The 11,964-nt window shown below is 43.7% G+C and overlaps 1 long non-coding RNA gene across 6 annotated transcripts in view; it reads right to left on the bottom strand.

Moving 5' to 3' along the window:
• The window catches only part of LOC116653739 (uncharacterized), a 215,597-nt gene that overhangs the window by 30,349 nt on the left and 173,284 nt on the right, over positions 1-11,964 (bottom strand). For 2 of the 6 annotated variants that reach the window (XR_014933048.1, XR_014933049.1), the window contains exon 1: positions 5,745-5,955. This is a non-coding gene — a long non-coding RNA (uncharacterized LOC116653739). Of the gene's footprint in view, positions 1-5,744; positions 5,970-10,971; positions 11,155-11,964 lie in introns of those variants that run through there. The other 4 variants (XR_014933051.1, XR_014933046.1, XR_014933047.1 and 1 more) reach the window with 4 other exon arrangements.

Here is an 11,964-nt window from a genome sequence, read left to right as displayed (position 1 = left end):
TGCAAGGAGTTGTTCTGAAGCAGTCTCAGCCTCTGGTATTTGGCACATGGGAGAAACCACTTGGTTAACCTCTCTGTGTGTCTGGGGTGGGAGCTGGAGGAATGCTCTGTGTGGTCTGTAAAGGACCTGAGAGTCCTGTTTTCAATGTCAAGGGCTTGGGGCAGTGTTGGCATTGCTGTCACAGTGGCTGGCATTTAGAAGCCCAACCAAGATGCAGAGATTTGCTGATGGCATCTCTCTCTTTCTGTTCTCACACCTGCACCCTGCCTTGCAGCTGACCTAGCAGGCTTTCAGCTTATCACAGGATTATTGTTTGTCTCTTAATTACGTGCAAAATCATTTGCTCTTTAACACACTCTAATTGAGTGGATTCTACCAGCAAAACTGTTTTAGAAACATCCATCACAGTGTGAGGCACGGGCACTTTAGATAGAACTCAGCTAACCTTGGCACAGGAAGGGATTGCCATTGAGCACAAAGGGCAATCTAGAAAACAGGGTACAAAAGATCCCACCTCTTGAAATACCAGGCAATCCTCATCCCACTTCTCCCATCCGATCCCTCTGGCCCAGCCATGGCCCTGACAATACCCCATTGCACACTGCCAGCTATTCCTGGCCCCAACCCATTCCCTCTTGCCAAATCTTTTCACTCTGAAGCATCCTGCTCAGCCACAGGCCCAAACCTGATCCAACCCTTCAGTCAGCACAGCCAGATACCGGCTCAGAAGTGCCTTTTCTTAAGCTTCTCCTTCCCCTGACTTCTCTCTGTACTCCCAGACTGTAATTGTAGCTTTTTCCCCCTAACTTGAGATTTTCCTGTTCATAGATTTGCACTGGAAAGAGGGGAAGCTGAGATGAGAAAGGCTCAAGGCAGGCTGCTGGCTTCTTCACGGAGCAGCTCAGTAACCACACTGTTGCCCAGCAGCACATCTCCTATGGGATCAGTGCTTCCCAGGTCCCAAATCCTGAGTGCCACCCAGAAGTGCTCCCCATACTGCAGGGGCTGGGAAGCTGTTCAGCCACACAGAACCTCAGTGTGAACCCACATCTCGTTGTGCTCAGCAGTTTCCAATCTTTTCAGCTGATGACCTCCCAGAAATTTTCCACGTGCACAGAGTAGACCCCTCTAATTGACTTCCAACACATGTAAAAGGCTTTTCTGAGCCATCTATTGCAAAAGCTGCAAAACTCAGCCATAAGTCCCCATGACATACTCTTCCTTCAATCAAGATGAGGATGGCTGCCTTCTTCAGAGCAGTGCAGTAATATCTAACAGTCTGCTACCATACTGCGATCACACAACTGCTGTCACACTAGAAATGAAGATAGAATGTGGCCTAGAGACAGCACACATCATTGCCTGTGTATTTAATCACTACTGAATGAAAGTAGAAAAGCTTGGGATTATTGGAGGGAAGGAACAATATATCAAGCAGGGAGAAAGCAGGCTTTTATCTTAAAGATGTGGCAGTGTGTGCCCTCTGCTGCTGACTCTTCCAAGAAGACACAACCAAACCCAAAGACACAACCATCTAACACAGCCACAAGAAAGGAGTTCTGTGGTATTCACAAGGGCTTAACTGGAGCAGAGAGAACCGCTTAGACACACATTAAATGAAGAGAGCCCAGTTGGATGTACAGGTGGAGCCAAAGGAGCTGCAAAAATCACAAGTTGTCCAAAGACAAAAAATAACCAGACACTGTAAGTCTGCTGCCAGTAATGGAACAATAGTAAAGGAAAAAAATCATACACATCTAGGCTGCTAAATGGCTGGATGGTGGGAATATTTAATACTTACTTTCACTGGGGTCTTAAAATGTAAAACACAAACTTTTTATTGAGCATTACAGATTCTATATTAGCTTTTTTAACAGACTGTTTCTCTCACTTTAAATAGGAGCTTTGTAATATCTCTTTGTGAGTTTAGAGAGTGAGTTTTAGGCACTGGATATTGGAAGGGCAGATGGCAATGGAAGCACAAATGCGCTCCTGTCCCTGTTGCAGCTTGGCAGCCAGATGCCCCACCTTGCACCAGCTGATAGACTTCATATGGCAAGGACACGCTTTGGTCAGCGCAGGAATATTTCAAGAGCACCACTGTAAGGATTTGAGGTCAATGGGACACACCTCAAGGTTTTGAGTCCTGGTGTTGCCACCATATTTTGCAGATGTGAAAAGGAGTCAGGACTCAAAACCCCAGTGGGTCCATCTTTGAGTTAACCTGTGCCTGCCTAACAGCCCATAAAGCTCACAAAACGTTCTGCACTCTCTCCAGGTTTAACACCCAGTAAACCGCATTGTGTGTGCAGCTGCAACGAGAACTGGAGCCAACATGCAAGCAGAGACCTTCCACTGACTGCAATGGGCTTTGTACCACATTCTGGGCACCTAAGGCATTCAAGCAGCACATTCAGACCCGTAGCTAATACACCTTGCTTCAAAGCACACCAGCATTTTGTTAGATCTGATTGCACCTTTGGGTGAAAGCCGCCATCCAAAGCTCTTTGCTTTATTTTACTTCCACATTTCACATAGATTAAGTTAAACCAGCAGAACAAATTACACGGAGCCAAACCTCCATCAAACTGATTTCCAGAGGAATGATAACAATAATAACAGCAACAGTGAGTTCACGCTCACAGCTCTCATTTGCACCTGGTGCTCTCTGCCTTCTTGGAAAGAGAGGCAGCTTGAACAAAGGGACCAAGAAAACATCAACAGGCAGAGTGAGGCAAAGCAAATGAAAGACAGATGTAGAAAGGAAAGTGGGAGCTTTCTGCTTTGATTTGCACATACCCCATATTTTTACTGTCCTAAGGAATATCAGTTTGTTGTCCTAATGATATCAGTTCTCCTGTCATTTTGCATGACTTATGATGCACCTTTATTTCTACAGATGAAAACCATTGATTTTTAATTATAACGTGATGGATACACAGCCCAAGATAGCGCTATGAGGGTGAATTATTTGAATAGCAATGCAGTAGGGCCCTTTGGCTTTATGGAAATCACTGCAGCTGTTTATCTTGGCAAGGGTAGGTTTGTCCCCAGCTTCATCCTGTGTGAAGTCTTTCCACCCACTCAAGTTAGCCAGTGCATTCACCTCATTTTTAATGGGAGCATTATCATCTTCTACTTTGCACTGGTAAAGAAAATATATATCTCTCTCAGAAGAAAGACAGAAACACACACCTACCCAACTTACTTGAACAACTGTCTCCATTCATACTGCAGGAAGCAAGAACTTCAAGGAATTTGCCAGAAATTGTTTTCCCTTAGCAATGGTCCAGACCAAAAGTGGACGCAGAGGTTGTGATATCATTGCTCAGGCAGAAGGATCTACTTGAAGACACATCAGCTCAGATGATGCGTGTGCTGCAAGCACAATAGCTGCAGTTGTATGATTGTATGTTGAACAAAGCTAGTTGTGTTTTCTGGCTGTTCACAAGTCAAGCATTGCCCTGAGGGCAGGATCCAACCCACGCAACGATTCCATCCTGCTGCTGCATTTCCTCCTGAGAGAAATGCAAATAGTTCAAGAAGATCCAAGTGTTTTTTTCTTGGCCCTGCTTGTGGCCAATTCTGTTGGGTCAATGAGTGCAAACAGAGTTGGGCTGGAGACTTTTCTTTCCTGCTGTGTATACAGAACCTGTGGGTAGAGATAGGACTTGGTTCTCTACCACTGCAGGTTTGATGAAGACCCACCAATGCCTGTGCCCTGCACCATGTCTGAGCAGGGCTCTATAAAGACATAGAAAGTGACATCATGACACACAAAGTTCTTGGTTTCTCTTCATTATACCTCAACTTGCCTTGAAACCTCAACCTTTCTGGGTCATTGTTACCCAAGAGCAATAACTGTAAGGGAGGGTAGAATAACACTAAAATGTTGGTGATAATGGAAGACTGTGACATGAAGACAAAAATGCATACCAGTTTTGGAGGCTCTGTAGCATGCTGCCAGCAGTAGGCTCTGCTTGAGCTTATCTCAGCATGTAGCCGAGAGGAATAATAAAACTCTAGCCCTTCAGAGGCAGAGAAGAAGAGAAAAACACTCATAAGTGAGCTGGTTTATGTTTCTTTTGAACTCTGAAAATAATTTTTCTCTCCTGCCTAGATATTAGTCACAGAAGCACATGATATCGTATCTGGGAAAAAGGTTGGATGGATGGAAATGATCTTCAGAGAGAAAGAAGGGAGCAGCCACGTATTTCTTTGTCTGCCTTTTTCACCTTACCCTTTCTCTGAGCCAGGACGTGCAAATGAAAGAGTAAGGGGAAAAAAAACAACCACAGGCTTGGGTTTAGCCTAGAGCCTGTTGGGAGATTTTCCATAGCTGTCTGTGGGTTCAGGGAGCTGACCTCATAGCTCCACAACCTCTCCATGCTCCCACCCTTCAAGAAGCTTGATTTCTCCCATAGGCATCAGAGAAATGATTTTCAACATATTTTTCCAGACTCAAAATGAAAGGAGAAAAAGAAAAAAAATAGAAGAGGCACTAATGAAAGTATGCTCATAAACAATACTGTATGGGAAAGGCCAGCACTTGCTATGGCTTTAAAAATAAAATTCCAGTTCTTCCTAGCACTTCTGAAGCATTGAATTAGACTTCACAACACCCAGAGGTGTCAGGTAAAGAAACAACCCCAGCCCCATCATAATAAGGTGGGAAAATGAGGTGGACAGGGATTTTATGACATGCCTGAACTCACAGGGGACAGCTCTGGGAGCAGGACTCAAAAGGCAGCCCTTCCTCTATGGTACTCTGTTCTCAGAAGCATGGCTCATTTATTTCAATTAATGCAGCTTTATAAGAGCTCCCCTGCCTCCTTTTTTTGGCAAGAATTACTGCAGAGACAGTGAATTAAAAGCACCAAAGGGCACCATTTGTATTTCATGTTTAAAGAAGCCATTTCCATAAAAGCAGAATATGTGAAATTTTTTCCAGAAAAGTAAATTTTAGAAATAACCTGAACAATCAGTAAAAAATGTTTTGGAGACTTTTTCCTCAGACAAGGCTGACCTGGCAGTTCAGCTCTGGAATGGTCTTTCTGTGTAGTACCAGCCAAGTGGCTCAACCCAGAAGTGGTTGCTGTCCCAACATCTACTCAAGCATTGCAGAAGTACGAGTATCCCCAGCCACATAGATGAAGTGTTTCAGAAAGCATAAAGCTAATGCATGCCATCCTCTCCCTCTTAACTCTCTTTCTTCACAGTGGGATTCAGCTCACCTGCCCTGTGCCATCTGAAAACCAATCACCCAAATTCCTTCAATGGTATCACCCAGACTGACTCTTCCTTCAACCCAATATCTCTAACTTATGTGCTGTGTTTAACTGGTGTTGGTGTGTTTTGTCCTAGTTGAGACAAAGCTCTGACTTGAGAATGCAATTATTTGTGATGTCTGCAAAGGTATTTCATAGTAAACTTCCTACAAAGTGTGACTGTAAGGTGGAATGGAGAGAGATCGCCCACCACTTGTAATGGGCCCCAATGCTAAATGATAGGGGCAATCTGGAAACAGGGGACACCATAAATTCTAGAATTTGTCCAGGGAGCATCATCCCTAAGGGGGCAGCTTTCTACCCCTTGATTCAATTGTATATTTTCCACAGGAAAGACATTAAAGCCACAACCACAGGCCCCTACCTGGCTCACCAAATGTAAGGTGGAATGATATAGAAATAGTAACAAAGACAGTGACAGACATTCAAAAAGGTTATTTATGAGGGAAAACTCACCAATATGGACACCTTCACTGGGAAACACTGAGGCAATCTCCACCAGGAACCAATCTCCAAAAGATGCTGCCTTAGTGGTGGTCAGCCCTTAAATGAGGCCTAGAGGAGATAGAGTCAAGCTCCACCTCTTCCAGAAGCACAGCTAAATTACTCTCACCTGTGCACCCACAGCTGACCCCGACACTTGCCACAGCTGATTAATCAGAGGTTCAGGCTGTGATTACCAATTTCCCATGCAGTGACTGACTTCAAAATCATTTTTAAAAAGAACCAAATCTAATGGCAGCTAACCAATATGCAATGCCTGTGCAGCTCTGGTGTTTGGTGTGACTGTGCAAAATATCTCTAATGTGGCTGGGATATTGTAATGCTATAAAGCAATGGAAAGTACAGCAATAGTAGCAGAGCGGCACAAACCTAGGCTACAGTAAATGAGAACAAGCCCAAACACAGCAGCCATAGACACAGAAACGAACGAAGAAGGAAAAACAAACATCCAAAAAAAATCTTACTTTTGGAAGGCCTCATGTAAAGAGGGATGTCCAACAAGATACCCTTAAAATGTTGCTGACACTGTTGATATCACTGTTTTGTTGTTGACTTGCACCTCCCTTCTCTGAACTTACAAAACCAGTAATTAAGAATAATTGTCAATGAACAGCCTCTATGCAAATCAGACCTATTGCATTCCTTCCTTTCTTCAGACCACTGAGCACCTCAACTCCACATTTTGTTAGCAAGCATTATCTTGAATGCAATTGCTGTGTAGAGCAAAACGTCGATACAATGTGATAATTTGATAATGATATTGCTGAAGTGCTGGGCTGCACAAAGTAATAATCTTTGGTTAAACCATAATCACGGTACTAGAAACCATTGGCTAATCATGGATACTTCATATTCAGTGTGGGCTTGCATGCTGTTCCAAGATATTCTGAGGAACGGCCTTAAGCAAGCTGACAGGAGTGTATTTATGCTATTATTCACATCCTGTGGCATGCACAGTGCATGCCAGAGATCACCAGATTTTGGTTTGTTGTAAAAATCTGGGATGGTGTGTAAGATGAAGCATTTAAAGATGAAGAGGTCTGCAACCTTCTGTTCTCCTTATTAGGAGAAATGAGATGCCACGTCCAGCTTCACATAAATAAATTGTACTCTCTTTTAGCTTTAATTTCTTCCAGTGGGCTGGTGCCATGCCTAGAGCCTCCTGCATATGTGGTTCTAGAACATCTATGGCACAGCTGTTTTTACCATTCAAAATAAACTTTTTCTGGTGCTGGAAACATGTGGATAAACATAAAAAAGCAAGAGTGAGTTGTAAGCAGGCCATTCAGCAGGTAGTGGACACAGAGGAATTGCAGAGTACGTCCTGTCAGCCTTGTCTTCTGCTCAGCTTTCACTCCTTAGGGGTCCAATCCTGCAATCTTTTCGCAAGCAATAACCTCATCCATGCCAACAGAGTCTGCTTTTTCATCTGCTGGTAGCCTCACTGGAATGTGTTTGCTTTGGGAGTGATTGTGTGCTTTGCTGGTGGGCTCCAAGGACAGATAAAAGATAGTGCCCAGCTCTGCAGATTGCTTTCTCTTGGGGTGAATGAACTCATTAGTAAAAGATTCCTTTAAAAAGCTGGGTATTTTGCAAAGTCAGTGTGGGTTAGCCCTCTCTGGGGGTAGGTGCAGTTGAAGCATGACCAAAGCTCAACTCAAACGCGTTTCATGCTGTCTGCTGCCCCTATGAAAACATATTACTTTCTGATTCCAGTTGGGAAAGGCTGAGGGAGTGCAAAACTCATTCAGGCTTGGCTTAGAGGTCGGGAAGTCTTACAAAACTCAGAGGATGCCTGTCTTGTTCCGACAGCTTTGCCACAACAGGTCTCGCAGATGCTCTATGTCATTGGATCTACATGTGAATTTCTGACAAAAAAATGATGGAAAAATTTTGCTGCAAAATTGTATTACTTTTTTACTGGTATATTCAAGGAGAAAGGAGGGATTTTTAAACAAACAAAAACCAGATCCAAAGTCCTGTCTGTGGCTACATCTCTCATTTTCTGGACTTTCCTGTTTCATTGCCATGGGAATCCTTCCCTTCCCATGAAAGAGGATGAGAAGGTTCACCTATGGATTCAATGGCTCTCCCTGAATTAACCCACTGATTGTGTCAGCTAGAACACAGCAACAGGTGAGAAAGAAGAAAGAAAAAAGAAGGTAATATGTTTAAAAATGTAGGTGGCCCCTTCTTCCAGTCCAAAGACAGCAAAGCAAACACCTTGATAGATAATCATCACGGTCTAAACCATGAGCTGGTGGTGCCAACATGTATCAAGTACTTGATGTGTGGCAGTTCTGTATGTTAGGAAACAGATCGGTACTAGTGACTAAGGGAGCTTAGGAGAAGACTGACATGAGTCATCCCAACTTGTGTGGAAATCCTCCTGCTGGCACCAATCAGCCCTTGGATTGTTCAGGGCAGACTGATGAGGGAGGCATCCATTACAAGATGAGCAAGTGAAGAAAACCTCACAAAATCAACAGCCCTCAGGGATGGTGCAACTACGGACTCTTGAGAAATGTTTCAACATCACTAAAAAGATTTGCTAGGAAGTCTTACATTGCTGTTAGGAATTGCAGCTCCAAAAGATACTTAATTAGTTCTCAACTAAACCTCCCTGCTTCTAGATTAAGGATTACACCGTCCTGTAGACAAAACGTTTTGTAGACAAACAGTGGGAGCTACAGCAGCTTTCAAATATCAGGTATCAACATCTGCATCCCCACAGGTTCAGATCTAACACTGGGGCTGCCACAGGTAAGACCCAGACATGGTCTGCACTGTGACCTGTATCTCATTACATATCATTTTGGCTATCACTGATTGATGTGATATTAATTTCCCCTATAAACTCTTTGCTTGTGTAAAAATAGAGCTTAGCTGTTGAATCAAAATCACCCTAGGTTACAGCAAAAGCAACAAAATAAGCACTCCAAAATTATTTCATATGAATGCTGCACTAATATACAGCAAGACTTATGTGCAATCAGATTTGTTTTCTGCCTTTTCTTCAGGAGTATTTTGGTCCAGAAATAAGCATGAAACACATACAAGCAGCAGGAGGCTGCAGGCAGAAATGTTCCCTTCATCCAGGGAAGAAAGGGCTCTTACATTGTGAAAGGGAGCCTCCTGTTGTCTTCCAACTGGCACTTTCTGGCCAGCTGAAAGCTAAGATAACCCTTCTTTTATGTTCGTGATGCTGTGATCTAATGGCTAAATGGATTTTTAGTACAAAGCATAATTTCCCCCCTTGGTTTCACTTATCACTTAATGGAAAGCCCCCCTAATGTATTGATCACCAAAACATCCTCCTTATGTCCCAGACAGGAACAATTCAATGGAAGTGAGAAAGAGATCATCTTATAGCACTACACTTCTTTAATAATAACAGTAATAGCTTGTTGCCTGCTCCCAACATGCAGGCAGTACAGAAGGCCAGCAGTGGGAAGGCACCACTAATTTAATCCCATAGTGCCGTTGCTTCCCAGCATGGAAAGGGCTCAAGAGCAGGCACTCTGTGGCAGGCCTGCCCATCTGCACAGCTAAAGCCCCTTGCCTCACCCAGCACTGACACTAACAGCTATAAATTAAGACTACTTTATGAAAAAAAAAAACATTAGGGAAGAATTAAACCAATTCATTGTTTTGAGGGAACATATCTCTTGAGCCCAACTACTGAAAAGTCAAACAACATTTGACAAGCAAGACAATGAAGCTAGCTTCAACCCACAGCACATTAGCATTGCTCTGGCAGAAGCACAAGTGATTTTCTGACAGATGCAATAACAATGCTGCAATTACATAAAACCATATGTAAACTGAAAATGCAATGCCACCCTGTTATTTGTGCACTCCCTGTGACACTGTCATCCTCTCCATGAGAGCTCTGTAAGTATTGTCTCTCTTTGGTATTAAAAGCCTCATTAGCATGATTTGCCACCAAACTTTTTGCCTTGAAGAAAATAGCTTTTACCAGCAGGGACTAATGATGCTAATTTTAATGTGGGGGAATCCAGGCCTCAGTGTATCTCTGCACTCTGTGGTTTAAGTGGGAACGTCACAGAGAAACACTGGATGCTTAAAAGAAGAGCCACACCTGAAAACATGATGTGAGGTAGGAAGCATAGAGAAATCCTGCCCTGTGGGGAAATGTCTCTGAAAGATCCATAAAGGATGATGAAGGTGAAACATATCCATCTCTGCTCTACTCCCACTTACAAAGCAGGGCACCACCTGTATGGAGAGATGCCATAAGGAATGCAACTCCTCCAAATCATAAACTACTTTTAAGCCCCAAGTAAGTAAACAAGAAGGAAAATAGAGTTGACTTGTTCCGACTGATTGTGGAGTACTGAAATAAATGCTGCGACTTCTTTCCCTCCCAGCCCAGAGCTGCACAGCAGAAGGGAGGACCCAGCGGCCTCCTGGACTGTTCCCTTCTAAAGTCTCCTTTGTAAAACTTCTACTGCCATAGTGCCATCTAGAGACTGCTGCAGAAATTAAAGCATTTAGTTGCTCATAAAGATGGGGTTAAGTGGTGTTTGAGGATTTATGTGGTTATATTACAGCAATAATTGCTGCTTATTGGCACAGCAACCTGTTTTCTTGCATGGTGGTTGGTACCAAGCCCCAGTGAAGCCAGCAGAAAGGCACCTGCTGGACTGTGGGCTTCAGGATTGGTATCAATACAAAGGCACCTGTTGGGCTAAGGGCTTCAGGATTGGTATCAACTTGACATTGCACTACTGCTGTGATTATATTTTCCCTAAAATCTGGGCAGACACAGAGATACAGAGAGAGCAAAGACTTGATGCTTGTTCTGATAATAACACAGAATCATAGAGGTTGGAAGAGACCTCTAAGATCACCCAGTCCAACCCCAACTCACCCCACTGTGCCCACTAATTACATCCCTCAGTGCCACATCCCCACGGTTCAGGATCACCTCCATGGACGGTGACCCCACCACCCCCAAGGGCATCCTGTGTCAGTGCATCACTGCTCTTTATGAGAAGGAATATTTCCAGACATTCTTCCTAAGATTCAACCTGAACCTTTTATAAACTGAAAATATGAAGCATTTCAAAGGGTAAAAAGGGGATGTCGTGGAAATTAAAATTAAAACCCAGTCACTTGAAAGACAAAAGCAGCATGCTGACTTTTAATCACTGACCTGTAAGGCTGATGCAGTGTAGTTGCAGATTTCCAGCTGTATCACAGACACTGCGGTACTTGGAACATTCATGCCATTCTTTCCTTGTTTCTTATACTGAAACATTACAGTGACTTCTCCACTCTATCTCCTTTTCCCTTCAGATCTCTCTGTTGTTGATCAGTACCTTATTCATGGCGTGCACTGTTCAAAAAGTAATTAATAACATTAATTTTAACCCCACAATTGTCTTTCCACATAATAAAGATGTGCAGAAGATGTTTTCATAGATTTCCAGCAGCATAGATTTACAGCCCAAATTAAGCTGCTAAATCAAAGGCAAATTATGAGAACACTGTAAAGTTAAGGAAAGAGAAATTATGGGAAATAAAATTGACAATCATATTGTAAGCTGTGAAGCACTTCCTCGTAACCACAAGGCCAATGGCCTCTGATGGCCAAATATCTACCATCCATTGAAGCTGTGTCCACCCCACACAACCACACCAGCCGACCACATCCCTCAGTGCCACATCCCAACAGTTCCTGAGCACCTCCAGGAACAGTGTCCCCACCACCTCCCCTGGCAGCTGTGTCACTGCATTACCACACTCCTTCTAAGGAGAAATTTTTACTAACATCCAGCTTGATTTTTACTAACATCCTGGTGCAACTTGAGGCCATTCCCTCTTGTTCTACCACTGTTACCTGGGAGAACAGGCCAGCTCCCATCTTGCTACAGCCTCCTTTCAGGGAGTTTTAGAGACTCCATCTGCTGGTTTGGGACTGAAGGGATGTGATACGCTGTGTCCTAGTGGTCTAGGAAGGCTTCAAATGCATTGTGCAGCAGCACTGCTCTGATTTGGCCTTCCTCATCAAGCCAGGAGCCCAGTGTTATCAGCAGAAATGCTCCTGCAACATCAGCTCATCTCCTCCTGCTGGGAAATATCCCCCAGCATCAGAGGGGCTTGGATCCACAAAGAGGAGACGTGAGGGAGAGAATCAATTCCTCCC

This window comes from Coturnix japonica, chromosome 11 (assembly GCF_054131305.1).
Source record: "Coturnix japonica strain WE chromosome 11, WE-NBRP24, whole genome shotgun sequence".
In the NCBI taxonomy this organism is placed as follows: Eukaryota; Metazoa; Chordata; class Aves; order Galliformes; family Phasianidae; genus Coturnix; species Coturnix japonica.
This window is presented reverse-complemented; position numbering and strand designations above follow the sequence as displayed.